The 23,996-nt window shown below is 41.0% G+C and overlaps 3 long non-coding RNA genes across 6 annotated transcripts in view; all 3 read right to left on the bottom strand.

Annotated features, from left to right (window-relative positions):
• Window positions 1-2,894: 2,894 nt before the first annotated feature.
• Window positions 2,895-4,703, bottom strand: LOC102900706. The gene is made up of 3 exons (XR_002739806.2): window positions 3,862-4,703; window positions 3,391-3,509; window positions 2,895-3,116 (listed from the first exon to the last, which is right to left on the bottom strand). It is a non-coding gene; the product is annotated as an uncharacterized LOC102900706 (long non-coding RNA).
• Window positions 4,704-4,734: 31 nt separating this feature from the next.
• Window positions 4,735-23,996, bottom strand: part of LOC109497105 — a 61,663-nt gene continuing 42,401 nt past the window's right edge. The window contains exons 12-28 of one of the 3 annotated variants that reach the window (XR_006592964.1): window positions 16,994-17,116; window positions 16,716-16,784; window positions 16,427-16,614; window positions 16,036-16,253; window positions 15,898-15,931; window positions 15,459-15,628; window positions 14,803-14,927; window positions 14,360-14,423; window positions 14,176-14,253; window positions 10,168-13,307; window positions 9,845-9,914; window positions 9,675-9,737; window positions 9,153-9,216; window positions 8,066-8,461; window positions 7,502-7,559; window positions 6,265-7,381; window positions 4,735-5,600 (exon numbers count right to left, since the gene is read on the bottom strand). This is a non-coding gene — a long non-coding RNA (uncharacterized LOC109497105). Of the gene's footprint in view, window positions 5,601-6,160; window positions 6,176-6,264; window positions 7,382-7,501; window positions 7,560-8,065; window positions 13,308-14,175; window positions 14,254-14,359; window positions 14,424-14,802; window positions 14,928-15,458; window positions 15,629-15,897; window positions 15,932-16,035; window positions 16,254-16,426; window positions 16,615-16,715; window positions 16,785-16,993; window positions 17,117-23,996 lie in introns of those variants that run through there. The other 2 variants (XR_006592966.1, XR_006592965.1) reach the window with 2 other exon arrangements.
• On the bottom strand, window positions 17,123-22,578 carry LOC123383357. Of its 2 annotated transcripts, XR_006593013.1 has the most exons (4): window positions 20,863-22,577; window positions 19,723-19,786; window positions 19,586-19,616; window positions 17,123-19,326 (listed from the first exon to the last, which is right to left on the bottom strand). It is a non-coding gene; the product is annotated as an uncharacterized LOC123383357 (long non-coding RNA). The 2 variants fall into 2 exon arrangements; XR_006593012.1 differs by having other exon boundaries at window positions 19,723-22,578.

The following is a 23,996-nucleotide window of genomic DNA, read 5'->3' as shown; positions in this document are numbered from 1 at the left end:
TCCCTGTGGCATTACTACAGGAGCCACTGGGATTTAGGTTTCAGAGTGCCTCATCGGGTACGGATTTGCTGTACTGTGGCATTGAATAAATTGGGCAAAGACACACAAATTAAGTTACTTTGTTCTTTCTCAAAGACCACCCACTGCATTTCAAATGGAAGTCAAGTTCCTTGCCGCGATATACAAGGCCTTGTGCAATCTGGTCCCTGTATATCCCTTGGCCGCACCCTCCCTTCATGCGCCGCACTCCATCTGTCCTGCCTCTTTCTGTCCTCCCGACACATCTGCTTGCATTTTCTGTCCCCAGAATGCTTACCTTCTCAATCTTCACCTATTGGCTCCTTCTTTTCACTGTTTTAGCTCTCCTCAGAGAGACCTTCCCTGACCGACCACTCACACGAAAGAAGTCCCTTTCCCCAATTACCATCACCTTACCTTATATTCTTACAGCACTTATTTTTCTCATTAAAGTAGGTCCTGTGTATTGTCATATCCATGGTGTCCATTTCACGTAGTGCTCAGAATGAGATACCCTGGAGAGCGAGAGCGATTAATAATTATGCTGGGATCATGGAAATGCTGAAATAACGGGGCCACCAGATGTATGGGTCACTGGAATGGGAACATACTGGAAAATGTAATCTTCCTTAGGGCATGGATGTTGTCTGGCTTCTTCACCCGTGATCCCCAGAGCGTGGAACCGTACCGACTACTGGTAGGTACTTAAGTGTTGAATGAAGGACTTCTAGGGGCACAGGTTTGCATGTTTAATTTTTCCTGGTCATTTTTGCAATTTGCTAGATATTAAAATATGCGCATATATATTTACAATTTTAAAAGAAATCAGAACACAAAATTATATCGACCTTACAGTAACTATATACTATGTATTCATATGGATGATTAGTTTTTCCTTGGCTCTTCATGGGTTTCACTGGTGGTTTAATAGTTGGCTTTTTCAACGTCTTGTATCTCTAGGGCAATATGGCCTGAATTTTCAAAAACTAAAAGAAAAAAAAAGTGGGAAAATGAATGTCTCTTCAGGTAGCATATTGGACCCTGAGCTATGTCTCCGGCATTGGTTTACCTACTTTATGAATTAGACGAACTCATATGCGTCTGGCCAGAACCAAGGTACCCCCAGCAAAATGTTTGTCCACTCCTTTGCCCTCCTACCTGGGACTTAATTCCAGTAAAAGTTAAACATACTGTTACACTGGATGATGGACCCTGAATCACACATCCATGTTGCAAGAAGTCTGGGAAATGGAGCTTTAGCTTTCGTGACTTCACACACAAGAAGAATGAATGGTGGTTGAATGAACTGATCCTTAATCATCTAACCTGTCAAGAGGCACTCATTTACTTAGAAAAATACTGAGTGCCTACTGTGTGCAGGGATGGGGGTGAAGACATCTTGTCATGTTTGTTTATCTTCATTAATTTTCTTTCTCCAACATTATCATCATCAAATGTTGCAGATTCAACCCTTTACTTCTCTTTTCCTATGGAATTAGACCTACCAGGTCTTGCTGTGACATATGTTCCATGGTGTTGAAATGGAGAGTGGTGGTTCCATACTTAGATGAACAACGGTTGTAAATGGATCGCAGAATGGTTCTATCAGAGGAGAATGGAAATTCACAGGGATCTCACTCGGCTGAATTGCAATTCAGACTAGGTTCCTTCCCTTCACTGGAGACATCTGTAGCTGGGGGTTTAGGATGGAGACCCAGGGACAAGGAGAATTTTATACTGACTACATGAACAAAAAAGCAAAGCACACGATGAGGAGTCTGGCCAATTGGATGTACATTTCCTGAGCTATATTGATTCTAACAAGCGCCTGGACGCTTGCTTTATTGCTTTTTAATTGGTCTCAGGTTTTCAAACCAGGAAAGCAGGGTAGTGGAAAGTGCACTTCACGACTAGACAGCTGTGTGACCTTGATTAACCTCCCCGTACTCCGCAAATTCTTTTGTTTTTTAAAGTTTATATATTTATTTTGAGAGAGAGAGAGAGAGCATGCAAGCAGGGAAGGGCAGAGAGAGAGAGAGAGAGAGAGAGAGAGAATATCCCAAGCAGGCTCTGGGCCATCAGTGCAGAGCCCGATGTGGGGCTTGAACTCATGAACCATGAGATCATGACCTGAGCTGAAAACAAGAGTCGGACCGTTAACCGACTGAGCCACCCAGGCACCCAAATGATCATCAAATTCTTACTCAGCTCTCATTTTCTATATGGTAATGATATAAACTAAGTAATTTAATAACTGAAAATTAGGTAAGAGATATTCAAGTTCCCCATTAATCTCTATCACGATTCACATATTTTTTTCTAACATACCATCTAATGCCTACTCATATCAGGGGGGTGATACAAATATTTTTTTCTCCAAAATATGTATACCAATATTCTTCTTCCTTGGTTCCCCCAAACCCTTTTTTTTCTAAGTTCTTTTTTTAATGTTTATTTATTTTTGAGAGAGAGAGAGAGAGAGCGCGCGCGCACGCACGCGCGCGCGCATGAATGGGGGAGGGGCAGAGAGAAAGGGAGACACAGAAGCTAAAACAAGCTCCAGGCTCTGAGCTGTCAGTACAGAGCCCGACGTGGGGCTCGAACTCATGGACAACGAGATCATGACCTGAGCTGAAGTAGGATGTTCAACCGACTGAGCCACCCAGGCGCCCCCGCCCCTGCCCCCCAACCCTTTTAATGAAGAATTGGGTCGACAGCCTAGTTTTCCTAGTGTGGTTAGGAATAACCACATTTCAGATGAAGTGGGTCTGTATCGATGGCCCCAAGATATTAAAATATTTCATAAACGTGAGCCTAAGACGCCTGGTGCAAATGTCATTGTGGAGAAAGTGAATCAAGAAATGGATAGAACAAAATACAATTTCGAATAACATTTACTAGTCATTGAATGTCAAAATTCTTGTAACAAATTACATAGTTCCAAAAAAAAAAAAAAAAAAAGCATTCTATTTCTTCCACCTCCACAGCCACCAATGTTGACGGAGATGCCATCGTCTCTTGAGTGGATATGTGCAAATTTCTGTCGTCATTAGTGTGGTTAGGACCATCATCATCTCTTCCCAGAATACCTTAAAAGTCTGAAGAGAAATAATATGTTGTAGATACAGGGTATCTTACCTGGATACCTGCAAAATCTCGTGGTAACTAACATGGTTAAGGCCATACCACTGCTTATCTGAACAACTAAAATATCCTAACGCCACTAGCACGGTAAGGGACAGATCAACTCTTACTTGGATACATGTAAAATTCAAAGGTCAGCACTCTGGAGACAGACATAAGCATCATCTGCCCGCGGACCAGTAAAAGCCCTCGGGCCACTAATATAATCAGACAAATACGGTCTCTTACCTGGACACCTAGACATGTGCAGGGGAATCAAGATCATGGCAGGAGCATGTCGTCTCTTGCTTGGGTAACTGCAAAATCCCATGATCGTTATCTGGATTAGGGACACATTACCTGGACACCTACGAATTTCCAAGAAAAACACCTTAGTTAGAGACACCTTCACAGTGTGACAGGATATCTGCAAAACGGCCCTGATCACTGCTTACAACTTAAGAATACTTAAAAATAAACATGGTCACTATGTTGGCTTAAGAACACCAACAACATTGTCTGCCTGGGTATCTGCCAAATCTCATGAGCTCTAACTGTGGTATAAACACCATTAACTTGTACTTGAACGCAAGCAAAACTTCGCCTTCAATACCACTTGAGGTTCTCCCCAATTGTTTACAGATAATTCTATAGCCTGGACACCTAAAAACCTACTGAACCCTACAGACTTAAAGGTAACCACAAAATTTATCCAGATACCTGCAAAGCTCCAGGGACAAGACCCTTGAATAGAGACATGATCTCCTCTTGAGCAGGTGTCTGTAAAAATACAAATCAAGAGATGATGGCTCAACTGACAACAATATGTATTGATTTATTTGCTCATTCATTCATTCGATTTTATTTTTTGCTTTTTCTCATTTTAGGAATTGGAGCAAGATTTTTTTCATAGGCAGCTATTGAAAATGGAAAATCTTGTTCCATGTTATGTTTTCACTGGGATTGTGTTTGAATCCCCTTATATATGTATTTTTAAAATTTTAATTCCAGTAAAGTTAACATGCAGTATAATCTTAATTTCAGGCATACAATACAGTGATTCAACAATTCCATACATCACCCAGTGCTCTTCGTGACCACAGTAGGTAATTTGGGATTTTTCTGGTATCTAATCAAGAGAGGATGTAAGGCCTTCCATTATCTCTTGATTGGGTCCTACAAAAATTCATGGCAAAAACTGTGTTAGGAATACACGTATTACCTGAACACCTGCCAAATCCCATCGAATTTATGAGGCCTATCAAATCTACCTAGAAACTTGCAGAGTTCAAGGTCAGCCTCCAGTTAGAGACACAATACTGTCTCGACAAGACTAGTGTAAGAATCCATGGTCAATAAACAGGAGATGGTCAGTAACTTACCTGGACACTTGTGTTATCTCTGTCACTACTGAGGTTTTACAAATGTTGTAACTAAGCTTTAAAATAATAAGGGCTGGGGCACCTGGGGGGCTCAGTCAGTTAAACGTCCTACTCTTGATTTCGGCTCAGGTCATGATCTCATGCTTCGTGAGTTCGAGCCCTGCATCGGGCTCCGTGCTGACACTGCAGATCCTGCTTGGGATTCTTTCTCTCTCCCGCTTTCCGCCCTTCCTGCGCTCATGCTCGCTCTCTCTCTCTCTCTCAAAACAAATAAATTTAAAAAATTTTAAAGAAAGGGCTAATGCTTACTAGCATTGACTAACAATATCATTTCTTAGCCGAATACTTGCAAAACACACACACAAAAAAAACCCCAGCAACACAAAGTTAGGAGCACCACCCGTACTTACATAGATATTGAATATTAGATGGTCTATTGCATGGAAAAGGCTATCATCATCACTTACCCAGATACAAACAAAATCCCTTTCATCATCTTTATGAAGCTTACCATCGTATCTTAACAGTGACCTGAAAAACACACTTGAACAGATGTGATATGACAACACTTTTATTACCTGGACCCTGGTAAGAACCTTGTCCCTTGTATCACTGTGGGACTCATTAAGTCTACCAGTAACCTTAGGTAGGCTGATCTCACCATTAGAGACACGATTATCTCTTAATTTACAGTCTCTAGAATTGGCAAGATTCTTCCTTCTTACCTGAATACCTGCAACAAAATCATGGTAATAAAAAGTGGCAGCACATGTCATCACTTACCTAAATACACGAAGATCAGATGGTCCGTGTCATGGGTTAGGGCCAGAGTAGCACTTACCTTAATACCAGTGATGTCCCCCCAATTAACTGCTATAGATAGACTCATAGTGATCTCTTGGCATGTTCTGAAAAACATACTGTGGTTTACGTTTGGGACATGTCTCATTCTACCCATGCACCTGCAAATTCCCTGGTCACTTGTATCCTTTGGAGACCCATAAACATTACCTGGACACTTCCAGAACTCCGAAGTTAAACCCTAGTCAGACACACTTTCCTCTCTTGAAGGGATACCTGCAAACATTCCATGGTTAATAATGCAGTTAGAAAAATATGATACGTGACTTAGATATCTGACATACCACTATGAGTGAGAAATACACGTTATCTCCAGATAAGAAAACAATAAAAACTGCTTGCTAGTATTATTAGGGTCAAAAATTAATTAAGAAAATGTAATTTATTGTCAAGTTGGCTGACATAGAGTGTATATAGTGTGCTCTTGGTTTTGGGGGTAGATTCCCGTGATTCATCGCTTACATACAACACCCAGTGCTCATCCCAGCAAGCGTCCTCCTCAATGCCCATCACCCATTTTCCCCTCCCCCCCCCATCAACCCTCAGTTCATTCTCTGTATTTAAGAGTCTCTTATAGTTTGCCTCTCTCCCTCTGTGTAACTAGGTTTTCCCTCTTCCTGTCCCCCACGGTCAGGGTCAAATTAATTTAACTTCTACTTGCCAAAAACAAGGGAAGGAGGAGTCTTAAAAACAATTACATACATAGTTGAAAATAAGAACATCGATGAGTTAATATTATATCATGGTCTATGCCATGGTCAGAAACACCATCATCTCTTTTGAGATGACTGCTAGAATTGATAAAACACTATCATTTTGTACCTGAATACCTGAAATAAATCACATAGTAGAACAAGTTTAGCCCATCAATATCACGTACCTAGATATGTGACTATTAGATGGTCTGATGTGGTGAAGGCATACGGCATAACCTATCCGGATACCAGAAATGTCCCCCATTAACCATTGATTTCATCTTGATCTTTCGGCAGGAAGCTGAAAAACACATTACGGATGTGTAAAAAGACAGAACTTGCAGCAAGAAACCTCAAATTAATTACCTTAGACGCTTCCTTCATTAGTAGAACATCAATTCCACCTAAATATTTGCAGTATTCCAACCAAGGTCAAGATCATGATCAGATATAACAACATTTCATTATGAAACACATGCAAAATTTCCACGGTTACGGCTAGGGTTAGATACATCATGATCATTACCTGAATATGGCAACCCCTCATCACTCACAAGAATAAAATATAAAAAGAAAAAACTCATGGTTTCTAGAATTGGTAAGGGCTATTTCCTACCTGAATACTTGCAAAGAAAAATGGTAACAACTGTTAGGGAAACCTTCATCACTTACCCAGTTAGATGGAGATCGGATGGCCTGGTCTAGGCCCACGTCATCACTTACCTGCACACTAGGAACATCCCCACTGATGAGCAATGTTAGATTCATCAATTCGTGACTGGAAGCTGGAAAGACATTACGAGCGTGTGTTGAAGGACATAGCTTTTTCCTACCAGGAAACCTGCAAATAACAGTGTTCACTTCATCATCATGAGACACATCAACTCTACTGGATACTTACAGTAATCTAAGGTTAATACCAGTATCGGATAAGACCATCAATCTATGATTGGACACCTGCAAATAGCCTATGGGTAGGACTTTCACGGGCAATATCATGATAAATACCTGTATACGTGCAGTCCCTCAACACTCAGAGGGTTAAAAATGAACATTTCCTGAAATACAGAAAGCAGAGAAACAGGGTCTTTGGAATTGGTAAGGACTCTATCATTTCTTACCTGCACACCTTCAAAAAATTCATGGTAACAGGAAGTGTAAGGACACTCACCATTTACCTCCATGTATGAAAGCTGGATGGTATGTGCTGTGGTTTAGACCCACAGGATCACTTACCTCCATTCCAGCGATGTCCCACATTCATTATCATTGATAAAGTCACCATGAGGTCTTGACGTTAACCTGAAAAAAACACATCGTGGAAAATATTTTGAGCACATGAATTATTCTGCCTCCACACTTGCAAATTCCCTTGGTCACTTGTATCATTTTGAGACCCATCCATATTACCTGGATACTTACTTCCAGAACTCCAAGGATAAACCCTGTGAAGAGACATCTACTTCTCTTGAACGGACACCTGAAAAAACTTTCAAGATCGATAAAAATGATGACGGTAATAGAGTAAATTACCTGGATTATACATCATCCCTAAATAAGAATATGAAAAATCTAATTTTTACTCGTATTATTAGGGTCAAATTAATGTTTTTTTAAAAAAATTTTTTTTTACCTAAAAAAAATTTTTTTAATGTTGTATTTATTTTTGACAGAGAGAGAGAGACAGAGCACAAGTGGGGGAGGGGCAGAGAGAGAGGGAGACACAGAGTCCGAAGCAGGCTCCAGGCTCTGAACTGTCAGCACAGAGTCCGACGCAGGGCTCGAACTCACGAACTGTGAGATCATGACCTGAGCTGACATCGGTCGCCTAACCAACTGAGCCACCCAGGCGCCCTGACTATACTTTCTTGATAAGAAACTGAAGAGACACATAGGACAGAGATGTTCAAGGACATGACTTGCTCTACCAGGACACCTACTGACAATCCTTTGCACTTCCATTATTATGGAGCACATCAACTCTACCTTGACGTTTGCATCAACTCAGGTCAACACCTTCATCAGAAGAAGGCCATCATGTCTGAAGCAGACTTCCTGCAAATACACTGTGGTTACTACTGGGGTGGGAAATTAACAGTTATGGATACAATCAGCTCTCAAAACTCACAGGGTTAAACGTTTATCTCTAAAATGTAAAACGTATAAAGTCAAGGTCACTAGATTTGGTAAGGACTATCTCTTACCTGAACACCTGTAACAAAATCATAGTAACAAGAAGTGTTAGGACCATAATACCTTACCTGCATATAGAATCAGATGGTCTGTGCTGTGATTCAGGCCCACATCATCACTTACCTCCATACCTGCTATGTGCCTCATTTACCACGATGGATATACTCCCCATGATGTCTTAACCTGAGCCTGAAAACACAGCATAGAAAACTTGTTCCATGTACATTTTATTCTACTTGGATAATTGCAAATTCTCTTGGCCAGTGTATTATTTTGGGACCCCCTTCAACATTACTGGATAATACGCAGAACTCAACAGGTTAAATTAATCTTTTGAGTGGATGTCTGTAAAAATCCTATGGTCAGCATCATGGGTATGGAATATATGACAAATTAGCTGGATGACTGACTGTAGGTCCATTGGTATGAGTGTAAAAACACGTATTATCTCCAAACAAGGAGACAGTAAAAGCTCATGCTTGCCAGTTAATTTCTGAACTGTGTATACGCCAAGAAGACTAATATAAAGGTTGAGGAAGCATTAATTACCTATATATCTGAAGATAAATCCCTGAGGATTTATTATCACATCACCTCAATTTTATACTAGCAAAGAACTTAATGAGATTGTTAATAGTAGAATAACTTACCTAGATACCTGTATATGCCTCCATCAATGCTAAGTTTAAACACCCACTGAATGTTAAGCTCTATAGTTCTAAGGGCTAATGCTTACTACTAACATTGGTTGGGACAGTATTATTTTTCAACCGAATCCACACAGAAAAACGTGCTATCCCAAACATTAGGACCATCCATGCTAACCTAAATATTTGAAGACTGGATGGTGTGTAGGGTGTTTTAGGCTCCTATCTTTTACCTGGCTGCGAGCAAAGTTCTGTTCATGGTCATTATGAGGCATACCATGATTTCTTGACCGGAACCTGAAAAACACATTATGACAAAGGTGACTACGGACAAACTTCTCCTCTCGGGACCCTCCAAATAACCTTGCTCAGTTTCGTCAACGCAGGACCTATCAACTCTACCTGGATTCTTGCAGTATTCTCCAGTCTACACCACTGTTAGAAACACCATCATCTCTTGAATGTTTGCCAGCAGCAATACCACAGTTACTACTGTGATGCACAACTTTGTGATTATTACGTGGATACCCACAAACTGATCAACACTCACACGGTTAAACATACGTTTTCTCTAAAATAAGTAACAGCAGGATAACATGATTGCCAGAATTATTAAAACATCATTTCTTACTGGCAAACCTTAAAAAGAATCACACAGTAAAATAAGCTAAGGCAATCAACACCTTACTTATAACACACACACACACGGAGAGATCAGAGGGTCTGATGCGGTAAAGATACACATCACCACTTACCTGGACACAAGAAATGTCCCCCATTACCGACCACTGTTAAGTGCTTCAGGATCTTGAAGGAACCTGACAAATACATTATGACATATGTGTAAAGGGACGTGACCTGCTGTAAGCAGAACACCTCTAGGGCACCTTGGTCACTTTCGCTATTATGAGAATATCAACTCTACCTGAACGCTTGCAGTACTCCAAGATCAAGACCATTGTTGTCAGGGAAGACACTATTTCTTTACAGGACACCTGCAAAATTTCCATGGTCATTGCTATGGTCGGAAGCATCATGATAAATATCCCTTAACACTCAAAGGGATCCCTTAACACTCACAGGGCTAAACAGACATCTTTTCTAAAATACAAACGCTAACAACTCACACTTTCTAGAATTAGAAAGGACTATCAATTCCTACCCGAATACTTGCAAAGAAATCATGGTAACAACCCTTAGAGACACTGTTATCCCTTACCTAGGTATCTGGAGATCGGGTGGCCTTACCTGCGTATCAACAGGATATCCGCCCCTATTAATGACTGCTGCTAAGTTCATCCTGAGGTCTTGACAAGGATCTGGAAAACACGTTACGAAATCAGGGTTAATGGAAACAACTTTTTCTACCATGACACCTGCAAAAAAGATTGTTCACTTCATCATTATGGAACAAACCAACTCTGAATAATTGTAATTAAAAGTTAGCAACAACGTCAGAAAACTCAGTGTTCGGACGCTTCTAAAAAAATTTTTTTTTCAACGTTTATTTATTTTTGGGACAGAGAGAGACAGAGCATGAACGGGGGAGGGGCAGAGAGAGAGGGAGACACAGAATCAGAAACAGGCTCCAGGCTCGGAGCCATCAGCCCAGAGCCTGACGCAGGGCTTGAACTCACGGACCGCGAGATCGTGAACTGGCTGAAGTCGGACGCTCAACCGACTGCGCCACCCAGGCGCCCCTCGGACGCTTCTAAATATCATATAAATAGTACTACGAAGAGAACACAAGATAAATACTTGGATGTATGTAATGCCTCACAGTGTTCAACATAAACCTTCCTGAAATATAAAAGTGAAAACTTGTGTTTTCTACAGTTGGTAAAACCATCATTTTTTTTCCCCGAATACTTGCCAAAAAAAAAAAAAAATCACGGTAAGGAGAAGTGTTAGAACACTTAATCACTTGCCCATGCATATGCAAATCAGATGGTCTGTGCTGGGGCCCACATCATCACTTACGTTCATACCACCAGGGTCTCACATGAACTACTATTGACAGACTCACTGTCATGTCCTGAAGTGAATCTGAAAAACACATTTTGGAAATTTTGTTTACGTCTTATTTAACCCATACACCTGCAAATTCCCTTGGTCACTTGTATTGTTTGGGGATCCATCGACACTACCTGCGTACTTGCAGAACTCCAAGCTCAAAGCTAGGAAGAGACTGGTTCCTCTCCGCAGGGATACCTACAAAAAAGCCACGGTCAATAATACTGTGACCGACAATATTCTCAATTACCTGAGTACCTGCATATCCTTCTATCGCTACTCATTTTAAAAAATACAGTATCTCTGAACCAGGATAAAACTCTCATTCTTACTAGTATTTTAGCAATACACTGATTTCTTAACAGAATACATGCCAAAAACAATGTGAATACTAGAACGTGAAACACATTAATATGTGGGTATCAAAAAATAAGAACGTCTCTATTGAGTTGATGTCGCATGATTGCATATCTGTGGGCAAGCAAAGACCTTAAAAGGGTATCTGCAAATGAACACAGTAACACAGTGTTAGGGACACCACCCTCACTTACCTAGATATTGGGGATTACATTGGTCTGCAGTGTAGTAAGACCCACTGTATGACCTACCTGGTTACTAGTAAGGATGCGTTCCAAACCGGTGGAAGGTTCACTGTGTTCTCTTGACAAGAACCCGTAAAAGGACAAGCAACAATGGGTTTGAAATGCAAATTATGCTACTAGAACACCTGAACATAACCTTTTCACTCGCATTACTATGGAACACATCAACTGGACATCTGCCACATTCCGTGGGTCCTACTGGGGTGTGAACTCCATGACAATCACCTGTACAAGAACCACCCTTCGACACGAACAGGGCTATAGATGTTCTCTAAACATAAAGGTGAGAACTCACGGTTTTTATTACTGGTAAGGGCTACATCGTCTCTTACCTCAACACCTGCAGGAACGTAATGGGATTGAGAAATGTTATAAACGTCATCACTTACCTAGCTATCTGGAGACCAGACGGCCTGAGGTTTAGGCCCACATGCTCTTTTATCTGCCTGCTTGCAGAAAGTTCCCCATTACTGACCATCGCTAGGTTCGTCGTGATGTCTGGACAGGAACCTGACAAACACACTGCGAAAAACGCGTTGGGTACAAGTTTATCCTGATGGACAACTGCCAATTCCCTTGGTCATTTGCATCATATTTCAGGACCCATCAGTAATACCTGAAAACTTGCAAAACTCTGAGGTCAGCCCCTAGCAAGCGCCACCTTCCTCTCTTGAAGGATTATCCGCAATCATCCCACGGTAAGTAACACAGCGATGGACAATATGATGAATTACCTGGATGTCTGAAAGTCCCACTATCAGTCCAAAACATATTATCCCTAAACAATAAGAAATTCTCAGGCATATTATGATTGTCAGGGACAACTTAATTTCTTAACTGCATACGTGCCTAACACTAGGTTACTGTAAGAGCCTGAATAATATCATTAGTCACAAAGAGCTCTGAAAATAATGTCTACGTCAATGTCACATCATCTCATACCTGTTTACTAGCAAAACCCTGATGGCTTATCTGCAAAAAGATGAGAACACAAATGTTAGAGACCTCATTCTCACTTGCTTTGATAATGTGAAGATTAGATGGTCTTCACTGTAAGTAACACTCTTTATCCCTTCACTGGTTACTAACAAGATTTTGTTCATGACCGTTATTACGTTCACAGAGATTTCTTGACAGGAACCTGAAAAAAGAGGTGTCAAAATGTGGGTAAGGCAACAACGTGTTCTTCCAGGGGGCCTGTAAAGAATTTTGGTCAATTTCCTCATTGTGGGAACCATCAACATTACCTGGATCCTGGCAGAACGTCATGGTCTACATGGATATTAGAGACACCATTACCTCTTGACTGACCACCTGGAAAAATCTTATGGGCAACACTGGTGTATGAAGCCTGGATAACTTACCTGCATAGATCTCGGTCACTATTTATGTTCAACACACATTAAACATAAGCTCTTTTGTATTGATTTATTTTTACGTAAGCTCTAGGCCCACAGTGGGGCTTGAACTCACAACCCATGATCAAGAGTCACATGCTCCACGGATGGGCTAGGTGCCCCTAAACTCTTAAGCCTGTGAGAGCTAATAATGCTTACTAGACTTGTCTGAGGTACTATTTTTACACACACACACACACACAAAACCAAACAAAACCGTGGTCACACAAGTGTTAGTGATATTATCGTCACTTACCTAGACATCTCAAGACAGAAGGTCGGTGGGGATGCTTAAGGCACATCACCACTTACTGCAAGACAAGGATGGCGCTGGTAAAAACCATGAGGAAGTTCACCAGGAGCTCTTGATGGGAACCTGAAAACCACATTGTGATACGTGGGCAGATGGACACATATTGTCCACCGGAACACCTGCAAATGACCTCCGTCCTTTTCACCCTCATGAGACACCTCATCTCTCCCTGGATACTTGCAGTTGTCCAAGGTCTACGCCACTGTTAAAAACACCCTCACCTCCTAACTGCTATCAAGGGACACAGGGTTACTACTGGAACAGGGAACTCCATAATCATTAGGTGGACACCCATACATCACTCAAAACTCACAGGGTTAAACATACATTTTCTCGAAAAAAAGGAAGGTACGTGGTTACGAGTATTGATAAGGATAGTCGCATTTCTAAAGTAAATACCTAAACTAACAGACAAATGGCCAGCAAGAGAAATAGGGCAACAAAAAGCTTAGGCAAGCTAGGACTTCCTTAGGTATAGGACAGATGGCATGTACTGTGGGTTAGGCCCACTTTGTCACTAACCTTGACATTGGCAATGTCCCCTGTTAACTACCAATAATAGGCTAACCTTACCGGAATGTTCTGACAAGAACCTCAACGCCACGTTGTAGAGAGTGAATCCTTTTCCCTCTATACTTGAAATTTGTCTCGGTTACTTGTAAAACTCTCAGGTTAAAAAGTGAGGAGGACCTACCTTCTCCTCTTGATGGATGCTTGCAAAAACCCCATGGTCAATAATGCTATGATAGACTATGTAATAGAATACCTATATCATTCTATCACTACAGGTATTAAATACACAGTATCCCCAAACAAGAACACAGAAAATTACACTCTTCCGGTGTTCTTAAGGATGTATTAATTTCTTAACAGAACACATGCCAAAAATTAAGATAAATGTAAGAGTCATGAACATTAATAATGTAAATACCTGAAAATGAGAATGTCTCTAATGAGAAAACGTCACATCATCTTGTATCGTTTAGTAGCAAAGACCTTAACGGGATACCTGCAAAGAAACATGGTAACACAAACATAAGGGACATCACCCTCACCGACCTTCCTATGGAAGATCACATGGTCTGGATGGTGGTAGAACCCACTCTATCACGTACCAGGTCAAGAGCAAGCTTCCATCAGTGAATACTGTGAGGTTCACTGGGTTTTCTTGACAAGCATCTGAAGAGACACATAGGAAAACTATGTTTAAGTACACAACTCTTCCACCAGAACACCTGCTGATAATCCTTTTCACTTCCGTTATTATGGAACACATCAACTCTACTTTGATGCTTCCATTAATCTGGGTCAACACTTTTGTCAGAGAGACCATCATGGACTCCCGCAACAATATGGTGTTTAACTTGGCATGCAAACTCCTTGACAATTAGGGATACATTCAAATGTCAAGACTCACAGGATGAAATGTAAGTGGTCTCCAAAATTTCAAAAGGGTAAAGTCATGGTCACTTAGACATGGTAAGGACTCTATCATCTCTTAGCTGAACACCAGCAACAAAATCATAGTAACAGAAGTGTTAGGGACACAATCACTTACCTACATATTAGGATCACGTGATCTGTGCTGTGGTTTAGGCCCACGGCACCACTAATCTAGATAGTTCCATATGCCTCACTAAATACGATAGCTGAGCCTATCAATCAGGAGAGCTTCACATAAACCTGAAAAACACATTGTGGAAAATACGTTCAGCACATACTTTCTTCTATGTGATCGGCTGCAGATTCCATTGGTCAAGTGCATCATTTTGAGAGGCATCACCACTAGCTGCATACTTGCAGAAGTCCAGGACTAAACCCTGGTGGGAAATACCTTCTTCCCTTAAAGAGATACGTGTAAAATTTCCACATTCAGGACTATGAAGACGGACAATATGATAGATCATCTGGATACGTGCAGAACCTCTCATCAGGGGGAGTGTAGGAAACACAATCCCTGATCAAGTATACAGCGAAATATCGTTTTTACCAGGATTATCAGGGACAAATTAAACTACTGCATATAAGCCAGAAGTATGTGTAACGGAAGAGTATTCAAACATCAATAATCACATGCATATTGGAAAATAGGGATGTCTAATGAATTGACGTGACATCATCTCATGCCTGTGCAACAGCAAAACTTGAACATGATACTTGCAGAAAAGACATGTTAACTCTGTGGTCAGTGTTTGGGACACCATCCTCACTTACCTATCTCAAGAACAGTTGATCTCAACTAATTGGTGACATCCACAGTATCACATAGCTGGTTACCGGCAAGTTCCTACTGACGACCACTGTCTGTCGCTGTGGTGTCAGGACGGCTAGAATCTTAAGAAACATACTTATAACAAGCAAGTGGCAGGATACAACTTGTTAACCTGCAAAAAGAAATAGTTTATTTACAAATAACCTGGGTCACGTCCGTCATCAGGGAAAACAGAACACAACATGGGTCTTGGTAGAACTTGAGCTCAACGCCATTGTTAAATGCACTAAAATCTCTTCTAGAAGGAGAAGAGAACTCTCATGGCCAAGGAGATGGGCAACAGGAGAAGTTCCCCAGAAATGCACGTCCCTTTATCACTACTGAGGTTAAATACACATTATATCTAAAATAAAAAAAAAATGAATAAGGGCTCATACTTACTGGTAATGGACAGTATCATCTTTGATGTGGATACCTGCATAGAAACATGGCAACAGAACAGTTAGGTAGACCGTCTACCCTCACCTAAATATCTGAAAATCCATTTGTAGGGTGCTTAAGGCCCCTTTCATCACGTACCTGAATGTAAACTAAGTCCCATCAATGACCATTTGGAAATTTACCATGATCACTTGATGGTAATTGAAAAACACTTGGTGAAAAATGTGTCTCCTCTTCTACTAGGCCACTGCACATCATCTTGTTCATTGCCATCAGCGCAGGACCCGTCAACTCTTCCTGGATTGTTGCAGTCCTTCAAGGTGTAGGCCGAAGACAGACACACAATCACCTCTTCCCTATTCACGTGGAAAAACATCACGGTTACTACTATACCACACAACTCCATGATTATGGCTATTCACATCCAAATTCACCTAACACTCAAATAAGTAAACATACATTTTCTCTGGAATAGAAAATACTAGAACAGCATGATTTCAGTAACTGGTAAAATGCTGTCATTTCTCACCTGATTATTAAAAAAAAAAACAAAACACATGCACTAAGCAAGTTTAGTCCATCGATAACATTCATCCAGATACGAGAAGATCAGATGGTTTGAAATGGCGAAGGTGAACATCACCACTTGTCTGGGGAACAGTAATGTCCCCAGAGAATCACTAGTGCGAGTTTCATCATAATCTCTTGACAGGAAACCTGGAAAACACATTACGATACATGTGTGAAAGGACACAGCTTGTTTTACCAGGACACCAATAAAATAGTCTGGGTCACTTCCACCATTATGAAAGCATTACCTCTGCTCGAATAGCTGTAGGACTCCAAGGTCAAGACTATCGTCAGGTAACACAACTTCTACGGAGCACCTGCAAAATTTCCACCATCACTACTGTGGTTGACACATACTGACAAACACCTGATATGTGCAATCCTTCATTAGGGTTAAACGAGACTTTTCTCTAAACACTGAAAACCCGTGGTTTTGAGAATTAGTAAGCGATCTGTCATTTCCTACCTGAATCCCTGCAGAGAATTCATGGTAACGACAAGTGTTAGGGACACCATCAGCACTTACCTAGCAGTCTGAAGATCAGATGGTCGGTGCTGTGGCTAAGGCCTACATCATCTCTACTGTGACATTAGCAATGTCTTATGTTAGCTATCATCAATAGGCTCAGTGTGATTCAATGATACGAGTCTGAAAAAAGAAAAACGTTGCAAAAAATATTTTGGGCGCGTCTCATTCTACCACTACACCTGCACATTCCCTTGGTCACTGTATCATTTCAGGACCCATGGATCCTTGCAGAACTCCAAGGTCAATCTCTAGGAAGACGCACCTTCGTCTCTTCAAATTACTTATACTAATTCCATAGTCAATAAAGTAGCGAAGGACAATATGAGAAACTTCCACGATATCTGCAAATTTGTAACTGCTATGTTAAGTGATCTTATTTCCAAACAAGAACACAAAGTAATCGTATTGCTACCAGCATTATAAGGGACACAGTAAACTCTTAACTGATTACATCCCATAAAGAAAGTAAACTGAAGAGACTTGAAGTGATAAATTATGTAGATACCTGAATATAGAAATGTCTTTAGGGGTACCTGCCTGGCTCAGTCAGTGGAGCATGTGACTCTGGATCTTACAGTTGTGAGTTTGAGCCCCATGGAGGGTGCAGAAATTACTTAAAAATAAAATCTTGAAAACAAAGGTCTTTAATCAGTTACTATCACACCATCTCATACCCGCACACTAGCAAAGATAGTAACCTGATACCGACAAAAATCAAAAAATAAGCCACATTAACACCAATGTTAGGGATAACACCCTCGCTTACCTAGATACTCAAGGTCACATGGCCTTCATTGTAGTCGGATTCACTTTGACACTTACCTGCTTACTAGCAAGGGTATGTGAACCATTTTCAGTTCACCCTGTTTTCTTACCAGGCACCTGAGGAAACACACAGAAATGTGTTTAAGATACAATGCGTTCTCTCAAGACACCTGCACGTGAACTTGTTCCCTTCCACTATTATGGAACACATGAATTCCACCAGCACACTTGTACCAAATCAAGATCAACGCACCGTTTTCAGGAGAGACTAACACTAGTTGACCGGATACCTGAAAAAATCCTATGGTTTCTACTGTGGTGAGTATACGATACAATTACCCAGACAGGATCAATTTCTCGATACTTACAGGATTAAGCATAAATTTTCTCTAAAATATGCAAAGTAGAAACTCATGGTTATTAGAATGGTTAAGGAATCTGTCATTTCTTTTATTTCCCTTTCTTTATTTACTGTGTGTGAGAGAGAAACAGACAGAAAGGGTTCGCCAAATTTACACACACTATTTCCTGACTACACATCTCTAAATTGTCATGGGTACAACTGTGAGGTGGAAATCCAGGAATTACCCAGAAAAATGGAAATTACTCCACACTCACATAGTTAAACGTATATTACCTGTACAACAGGACAGCAGGATAATGATTGTTAAAATTAGCAAAACATTATGATGGCTTGTTTACCTGAACACCTGCTAATAACTCACATAGTCAAACAGGTTTCGACAATCCAGCATCATTCACCCAGACGGACAAAGATCAGAAGGTCTGTGATGTGCCTGTCCTCTCTTAACTGCATACCAGAAATGTCCCCCCTGTTAATGACTTCTGGTTCATCATGGTCTCTTGACAAGAACCCAAAAAACATTTTTTGAAGTATGTATCAAGGGATACAACTTTTTTTTTTTTTTTTTTTTTAGCCAGAACATCTGCAAATAACCATGGACACTCTATCATCACAGAGCATATCAAGGATCCCTCGATTAATTCAAGGTCAACACCAAGGTCAGATAACATCATCATTTCATAACAGGAATCTTATAAAAATCCCATGGTTACTTACTGGGGACAGAACATCATGACAACTGTTTGGATACACACAATCCCTCAACACTCACAGAGGTAAACATAATTTTTCACTTTAATATAAAGTGTGAAAAACAATGGTTCCCAGAATTGGATGGAATCTATCCTCTATGATTTGAATACTATTAAGAAGTGTGTTAAAAAGAAATATTAGAGACACCCATCACCTCTTATGTCTGTATGTGAAGATCAGATGATCTGTGCTATGGATTAGGCCCACATCACTTACCTTGGTAACAGCAACGTCCCATGTTATCATTGGTAAGCTCACAGTGAGGTCTTGACATGACTCGAAAAACACATCGTGAAAAAAGTGTCCGGTCCATGGATCGTTCTACCTCTACACCTCCAAACTGCCTTGGTCATTTCTATCATTTCAGCACCCAACAATAATACCTGAACACTTGCAACACTCTGAGGTCAGCCGCAGTAGGAGCCACCTTCCACTCTTGAAGGAATACCTGCAAAACGGCTATTGTTAATAACACAGTGATGGACAATATGATGAATTCCCTGGATGTCTGAAAGTCCCCCTATCAGTCCAAAACACATTCTCTCTAAACAAGAAGAAATTCTCACGCATACTATGATTGTTAGCGACAACTGGATGTCTTAACTGCCTACATGTCTAGCACTAAGTTATGTAAGAGCCTGAATAATATCGTTAGTCACACAGCGCTCTGAAAATAATGTCTAAGTCAATGGCACATCATCTCATACCTGCATAGTAGCAAAGGCGTTAACGGGATACCTGCAAACAGACATGGTAACACAAATGTCAGGGACATCAACCTCACCCACCTTCCTATGGAAGATCACGTGGTCTGGATGGTGGGGGAACCCACTTCATCACTTACCAGGTTAAGAGCAAGCTTCCATCAGTGAATACCGTGAGGGTCACTTGGTTTTCTTGACAAGAACCTGAACAAACACATTGAAAAAGTCTGTTGAAGTACAAACTGTTCTACCAGAACACCTGCTAATATTCCTTTTTACTTCCATTATTATGGAACACATCAACTCTACTTTGGTGATTCCTTTAATTTGGGTTGACACTTTTATCAGAGAGAACATCATGTTTTAACAGGACTCCTGCAAGAATACGGTGTTTACAAGTTAAACTACTGCATATAAGCCAAAAGCATGTGTAATGAAAGAGCATTCAAAACATCACTAATTACATACACATCTGAAAATAGGGAGGTCTAATGAGTTAATGTGACATCATCTCATACGTGTGCAACACAAAGACTTTAACAAGATATCTGCAGAGAGAACATGTTAACCCTGTGGTTAGTGTTTGGGACACCCTCCTCACTTACCTACACATCTCAAGAACAGGTGATCTCACCTACACTGTCACATCCACAATACCACATACCAGGTGACTTGCAGGGTCCCATTAAAGAGCATAACCAGGATCACTGTAACATGACTGACTACCATAACCCGAAAAAACACAACTGACATGTAACTTATTGCCATCATTAGAGGAATCATCAACACTTTGGACCTTGGCCAAACTAGAACTTCAAGCTCAACTCCACTGTTAGAGAAACCATCATCTCCTGAGTACCTATAAAATTTCAGGTTCATGACTGTGCTGTGGCCCCTTAGGATAAGGGACTTGCACACCTGTGTATCCCTCTGTCACCACTAGGGCTAAACACACATTCTATCTAAACTTTAAAATACTTACTAGCATGCATCCTACCATTTGTGGGGACCGTGTCATTCCTTACCCGAATACCGGTCAAAAAAAAAAAACAAAAACAAAAGCATACTAACAACAACTTGGGAAATCCATCCACACTTACAGAGTGAATGGACCTAATGACTTACTATCACATCAACTCGAAACGGTAAAGAACTAGCAAAGAAGTCAATAGGAAACTTTCAAAAAAAGCACGGTACACTGTGCTAGAGACACTAACCTCCCTCACCTGGAGAGTTGAGGATCAGATATGTCTATTGTGATAAACCACTTTATCACATACCTGGTTACCAGTAAGTTCCCATTGATGACAACGCTCTGGGTCACTGTGATGTCAGGACTGCTAGAATCTTGACACAAACACTCAACAAGCCTGTGGCAGGATACAACTTGTTGACCTGTCAAAATAAATAAATAAATAAATAAATAAATAAATAGCCTATTTTCACATAATCTCAGTCAATTCCATCATTAGGGAAAACATAACACGATATGGATTTTGGCCCAACTTGAATGTCAACACCATTGTCAGACACACTAACATCTCTTCTAGCAGTACTTCTAGAAATCTCATGGTCACTATTGCTGGCTAAAAGTCCCCTGGAAATGCATATTCTGTTATCACCACTGAAGTTAAATACACATTAGATCTCAATTTAAAAACAGAAATAAATAACGGCTCATACTTACTACCACTGGTTGGAACAGTATCATTTCTGAACCGAACACCTGCATAGACATGTGGTAACAGAACAGTTAGGAACACCATCTACCCTTACCTAAATATCTGAAAATCCATTTGTAGGGTGCTTAAGGCCCATATCACCACTTACTTGAACAGATGCAAAGTCTAATCAATGACCATCTTGAAATTTACCATGACCTCTCGATGGTAATTTAAAAACCACTTTGCGAACAATGCGTCTATGGACACTCCTACTAGGCCACGGCACATCATCTTGTTCATTGCCCTCACAGCAGGACCCTTCCGCTCTTCCCGCATTGTTGCAGTCCTTCAAGGTCTATGCCAAAGATAGCCACACCTTCACCACTCTCCTGCTCACCTGCACAAACCCAAGGGTACTACCCCATCACACAACTCCATGATTATGGCTATTCACGTCAGAATTCACCTATCACTCACAGAAGTAAACATAGTCTTTCTCTGAAATAGGAAACACTAGAATAGCAGGAGAGCAGTAATTGGCAAAATGCTGTCATTTCTCGCATCCAAGTACTAACCAGGCCCGACCCTGCTTACCTTCCGAGATCAGACGAGATCGGGCACGTTCAGGGTGGTATGGCCGTAGACAAAATGCTGTCATTTCTTACCTGATTATCTAAAACACACACGCGCACACACATACACAAACGGTAAGTTTAGGCCATCGATCACACATATATCGATATGAGAAGATGAGATCATTTGAAACAATGGAGGTGAACATCATCACTTTTCTGGGGAACAGAAATGTCCCCAGAGAATCACTAGCGGGACGTTCATCATGATCTCGACAGGAAACCTGGAAAACACAGTATGATACATGGGTGAAAGGACACAGCTTGTTCTAGCAGGGCACCTATACATGAGCTCAGTCATTTCCATCATTATGAAAGCATTACCTCTGCTTGAATAGCTGTAGTACTCCAAGGTCAAGACCATTTTCAAGGAATACAACTTCTACAGAGCACCTGCAAAATTTCCATGATTACTACTGTGGTTGAGACATAATGACCAAGACCTGATACGTGCAATCCCTCATCATTCACAGGGAAACAAGAATTTTCTCTAAACACTGAAAACTCATGGTGTCGAGAAGTAGCAAGGAATCTGTCATTTCCTGCCGGAATACCAGGAAGGAAATCAAGGTACCAACAAGGGTTAGCGCACGCTCTCTCTCTCTCTCTCTCTCTCTCTCTCCTCCCCCCGCCTCTCTCTCTCTTTCTCCTAGCGAGAGCACTCTCTTCCCCTCTCTCTCTCCCTCCTACCCCCTCCCCGTCCCACAACCTAAAACTCTTAAACTGTCTCTCTTTCTCTCTCTCTCTCTCTCTCTCTCTCTCTCTCTCTCTCTCTCAGGGACACCATCAGCACTTACCTAGCTTTCTGAAGAGCAGATGGTCAGTGCTGTGGCTTAGGCCTACATCATCTCTACTGTGACATCAGCAGTGTCTCTGTTACCTATCATTGCCGGGGTCACTGTGATTCATTGACACCAGTCTCAAAAAAAAAAAAAAAACACAAAAAATACCAGTGGAGAAAATATTTCTGGTGTATGTCTCATTCTAAGTCTACACCTGCAAATCCCTTGGCCCCTATATCATTTCAGGACCCATCGACACTACACGGATACTTGGAGAACTCCAAGGTCAATCCTTAGGAAGACACACCTTCCTCTCTTCACATTACTTATAATGATTCCATCGTCAATAAAGTACTGCAGGACAATATGTTAAATTTGCTGGATATCTGCAAATCCGTCTACCACTAGTATGTTAAGTACATATTTTTAAATAGGAATACAAAAAAATCCTATTACCATGAATATCATTAGGGACCATTTAAAGTCTTAACTGAATACATGCCCAAATCCAAATAAACATAAGACACTTGAGATCATAAATCATGTATATATCTCAATATAGAAGTGTCTTCAGGGACACCTGCCTGGCTCAGTCGGTTGAGCACGGGACTCTTGATCTTAAAAGTTGTGAACTCGAGCTCCATGCTGGGGGTGGAAATTACTGAAAAATAAAACCGTAAAACAAAGGTCTTTAATCAGTTAAAACCACATCACCTCATACGTGCACACTAGCAAAGATTTTAATCTGATACTCATAAAGTTTTCAAAAGAGAAACACATTAACGCCAATGTTGGGCACATCTTCCTCACTTGAACATGAACATGTTCCCTTCCATCGTTAGGCAACACCTCAACTCCACTGGTGCACTTGCACTATTTCAAGGTCAACACTATGGTCAGGAGAGACTAACATTACTTGACTGGATACCTGGGAAAATCCTATGGTTTCTACAGTGGTGAGGCTCCACCACAACTGCCTAGACAGGATCAACTTCTCAATTCCTACTAGATTAAGCACACATTTTTTCCAAAGTGTGCAAAGTAGAAACTGATGGTTATTAGCATTCGTAAGGACTCTGTTTTTTCTTGGTTGCTTTTAGTTTTATTTTTTGAGAGAGAGAGAGAGAGAGAGAGAGAGAGAGAGAGAGAGAGAGACGCAGATAGAAAGAGGCAAAGAGAAAGAGAGAATTCCAGGCAGGCTCTGCACTGTCAGCACAGAGCCTGATGTGGGGTTCAATCTCCTAAATCGTGAGATCATGACCTGAGCTGAGACCAAGAGGGGACGCTGACCTGACTGAGCCACCCAGGCACCCCAGACTCTGTCATTTCTTACCTG

This window comes from Felis catus, chromosome X (assembly GCF_018350175.1).
Source record: "Felis catus isolate Fca126 chromosome X, F.catus_Fca126_mat1.0, whole genome shotgun sequence".
In the NCBI taxonomy this organism is placed as follows: Eukaryota; Metazoa; Chordata; class Mammalia; order Carnivora; family Felidae; genus Felis; species Felis catus.
This window is presented reverse-complemented; position numbering and strand designations above follow the sequence as displayed.